Raw genomic sequence first — 4552 nt, 5'->3', positions numbered from 1 at the left:
TCTGCATCTGCTCCCATCAGTGTGGATGAAGTCTCTCTGGTCTTGATGACGATCCTTCTAGGCTCTGGCCCCAGAACAATCTGCAGGCAGGACAAACAGTAGGTAGGAGGTTCTATGCAGGGTTGGTGTTCCAATCCTTGAGGCATTGCCTGGTTACAGAAGATGGCCAGTTCAGGCTCCGTGTTCCTTAGCCACCCCCAGTCCACCCTTGAAATCTGTTCTGTTTCCTCTCCCAGGGAGATCCTTGTGTCGCCCTGGAGTCCTCATTCCTTAGACTCTCTAGGCCTGTGAACTGTAGCATGATTACTTTTTCCTTTACAGCTGATGTTTACTTATAAGTAAGTACATATCATGTTTGTCATTCTGGGTCTGGGCTATCTAATTTAGGATGATTTTTTTTCTAGTTCCATCCATTAGCCTGCAAATTTCATGATGTCTTTGTTTTTAACAGCTAAGTAATACTCCATTGTATAAATGTACCACACTTTCTTTATCCATCCTTCCAATGAGGGGCATATAGGTTGTTTCAAGTTTCTGACTATTATGAATAAAGCTGCTTTGAACATAGTTGAGTAAGTGTCCTTGTGGTAGGATTAAATGTCCTTTGCGTGTATGCCCAGGAGTGGTATAGCTGGGTCTTGAGGTAGATCGATTCTTTGTGTGTGTGTGTGTGTGTGTGTGTGTGTGTGTGTGTGTGTGTGTGTGCATGTGTGTGCGTGCGTCTTTAATGAAAACTGTCTGAAATGCCTCTACTCCTGCATCTTCTCCATCATTTCCTCCTTATATTTGCCCTTCTCCTTTCCTACTGGTCGAGACTTGGCTTTCCTTTCCAGGATCTTCTTGCGGTCCTTGTCCAGCTTTAGCCTGGACACCACCTTGCTGGGATGGATGCCCACGTGGACAGTTTGCCATTAGCCTTTTCTCGCTGCACCCATTCAGTGTAGATGTGTATTTCTTCCCGTACACTTGGACCACTTTGCCAATCTGCTGGCCTTCGTAGTGCCCTCAGACAACCTAAACTTCATCATCCTTCCGAATGGGCATAGATCAAACACTGTGCTTCTGTCTCAGCTCTTTGGAGAGGGGGGAAGACACGATCGATCTTCCTCCAAATATGAGAAGGTGTACCGAAATGCCATTTAGCGTTCTTGCTTCAATCAGAAGTCACAACGGGATTGAACTTCACTTTGGTGGCTACGATCCAGTGATGGCCACAAAAGGAAAGAGAAGGTATATTGATTCCTAATTTTCTGAGAAATTGCTATATTGATTTCCAAAGTTAGTCTTGAACTCTCTTCCTGATTATCTCCTGGGTGTAGTTATTATTTTTTACTCTTTGGGGCCTGCCACCCGGTGTCCAAATAAATAAATACATGGGAGCTTATTCTTTCTTATGAATGTCTGGCCTTAGCTTGGCTTGTTTTTTGCCAGCTTTTCTTAAATTATCCCATCTACCTTTTGCTTCTGGGCTTTTATCTTTCTCTATTCTGTATACCTTTTTTTACTTCTTACTCTGTGGCTGGCTGTGTAGCTGAATGCCTGGCTCCTAGTGTCTGCCTCTTCTCCTCTGCCACTTTTCTCCTATTTATTTTCTCTGCCTACGGGCCCCACTTATCCTTTCTCTGCCCAGCTATTGGCCAGTCAGCTCTTTATTAGACCAATCAGGTGTTTCAGATAGGCAAAGTAACACAGCTTCCTGAAAGTTAAACAAATGCAACATCAAAGAATGCGCAGGGGCGATGGTGGCGCACACCATTAATCCCAGCACTCGGGAGGCAGAGGCAGGCGGATCTCTGTGATGTTCGAGGCCAGCCTGGTCTACAAGAGCTAGTTCCAGGACAGGCTCCAAGCTACAGAAAAACCCTGCCTCAAAAAACCAAACCAAACAAACAAAAAAATGCAACACATCTTTTCATTATTAAAACATGTTCCACAGCATAAACAAATGTAACACATCTTAAAATAATATTCCACAACACCTGTGTGCTGAGATTATAGGTGTACATCACCAATTCCAGCGTTTTGCTATTTTATGATATGTTTTATCTTAGAAAATGTTTGTCTTGTACCTATCTAGACTAGAGCTGGTATCAGCTATTTTTTTTTTTTTTTTGGTTTTTTGAGACAGGGTTTCTCTGTAGCTTTGGAGCCTGTCCTGGAACTCCCTTGGTAGACCAGGCTGGTCTCGAACTCACAGAGATCCTCCTGCCTCTGCCTCCCGAGTGCTGGGATTACAGGCGTGCGCCACCACCGCCCGGCGGTATCAGCTATTTTTATAGTGATATTTCCCTTTGTCAAAAAAGGAATAGCATTTATACACAAAGATGAGTACTAGGAATAGATGGGTATTTGACATTAGGAAGGACAGGCAACTGAATCTAGTCGATAACGGACCCTTTCAAAACAACCTCTCCCGGCGTCTTTATTATGAAAATGCACACGGAACACCTGTGTATCCTTCGCCTAGATATGCAGGGTCTTGGCACTCTGCTACATCACATCTGTCTGTAACACCATAGAAAAGCAATGTTAGATAATATAGTTTACAGTCTTATTGTAGGGCTGGAGAAGGCTCAGCGCTTAAAGGGCTGCCCTCACAAGCAGGTGTATGGGAGTTTGGATCTCCTTAATCCATGTAAAGTCCATGTGGGAATGGCAGCTGAACAGGGACCCATAGAGCAAGCTGAAAAGCAGGATTAACCATGTTGGCCAGCTCTGGATCTGATTGAGAGACCCTACTTCAGTGAATAAAATGGAAGAATGATCCAGAATGATGGATGCTTCAGATCAGCCTCAGGCCTCTACATGCATGTGAACACCCCCCACATACTAGTGGGCCGACACGCATGTAAAACATACATACTCACGCACACCACACACACATGAAAATGGAAAAAGAAAAAATATTATCATACCATTTGAAGTTAAATTGCCCCAAACCATGAAACTTGTTTAGCACTGTCTCCTGTGATGGTTGACGTCGACAGTCAACTGGTAGGGTCTGGAATCATCTAGGAGGCAGGTCTCCCCCACACCCCGCAGAAGAGTCGGAATGAGTCTGTGTCCCTGACTTCCCCCGTCATGCTGCAGGTGGAGAAGGGAAGGAAGATCGTGGTGACTGAAGAATGCAAGAATAAGAATATAGAAATGTAGATTCCAGAATTGAGTTTAAAAGTAAATAAACATAAAGTTGTAAGCCTAGGAAAATGAGAGCAGGCTGTCAACAACTTAAGGGGTAACTATTAACAGTGGGTTACTTTGCTTTACAATCCACAGCTCTGTCTGCAAGGCTGATGCGGCCCTCTGCAAATGGAGGGTCAGCTTTTAGATAACCCCCTGGCCACTCATGACCAGCAACTGATGTGAGCCGAGTTGACCTTTAAAGGATGGGATGTTCCTGACTTTTTGGTCGTGCATTGTCCCTTACCCTACCCTGCCACCCAAACTAGCTGTATCAGGGGAGCGTAGAGTTTTGGTAAACACCGTCAGAAAGTGCCAGAGAGAAATAATGGACTAAATACAAACATGAGTTTAACTAAAAATCCCTGTTAATGGAAACTGTAAAAAAAAAAAAAAAAAAGCAATTTGTACCTGAGTTTTACCTTGAGATTGTAAAAATTCTTTTGTTCATGCCTAATGCTTGCTTCCTGCTATAAACAGCCCATGGCCACATCCAGGTCCATTTCTGGCTGTGGTCACAGCTAGCTGATCAGCTTTCTGTGCTCCAAGGAGACATTATTTTTGTGTCCCATGGAGACTTTATTTTTTTCTTTTCCCTGGAATAAAGTTTGCCCCAGGTTTATATGACTTTGGTGGTCTGTCTTTGTGGGATCCCAGTGGACCCAACAGTGATGACTGGTGATTCCTAGTCTCTTGATAGACTTGCTGCACAAATTTTCAGATCCAGTGTGTCCTGTTTACCTTTTGTTACCCCAAAACGTCGATTGAACATTTGACTGTTTTATACCTTGGGCTACAGAACTCATTTTGCCAGTATGATATTCAATCTTCCGTTGAAATAAGGGACCTAAAAACTGAGACCTTGATTTTCTCCTCTGGGGAAAAAAAGATTCATTACAAGGGATGACTGAAGCCCCTCTTCAGATGAGGAGGGTAACCTGAAGTTTTTTTCTGCTGCTCAGAGACGGGGACAAATTTTAAAAAGCAGCATTGTAATTGGACTCTCACCCAATCACGGAAACCTTTTCTTGTCCTTTGATTAGAACAGATTTAAGAGAATTGTGATTTGACAAATTGCTTGTTTGTTGTTAATATTTATGCTAGAATTATGGTATTGACCTGGTAATGTTTGTAACGGCTTTAGTTCACTATGAGATATTAATGATTAGAAAAAGATTAAAACTTGTCTTTTGACATTACCAATGAGTTTAATAAGACAAATTTAGATACAGCTGAAAACTGTTAAGTGTAGTAATATGAGCGGCGAGGTTGCATCTCCAGCACCCTGGCCGCCTCCGGCTAGCTTTTGCCCCGAAATAATTACACGGACACTGTATTCATTTAATCACTGCTTGGCCCATTCTCTTCTAGG

This window comes from Microtus ochrogaster, linkage group LG5 (assembly GCF_000317375.1).
Source record: "Microtus ochrogaster isolate Prairie Vole_2 linkage group LG5, MicOch1.0, whole genome shotgun sequence".
NCBI classification, from domain to species: Eukaryota; Metazoa; Chordata; class Mammalia; order Rodentia; family Cricetidae; genus Microtus; species Microtus ochrogaster.
The sequence above is the reverse complement of the archived record's forward strand: the minus strand, read 5'-3'. Positions refer to the sequence as shown.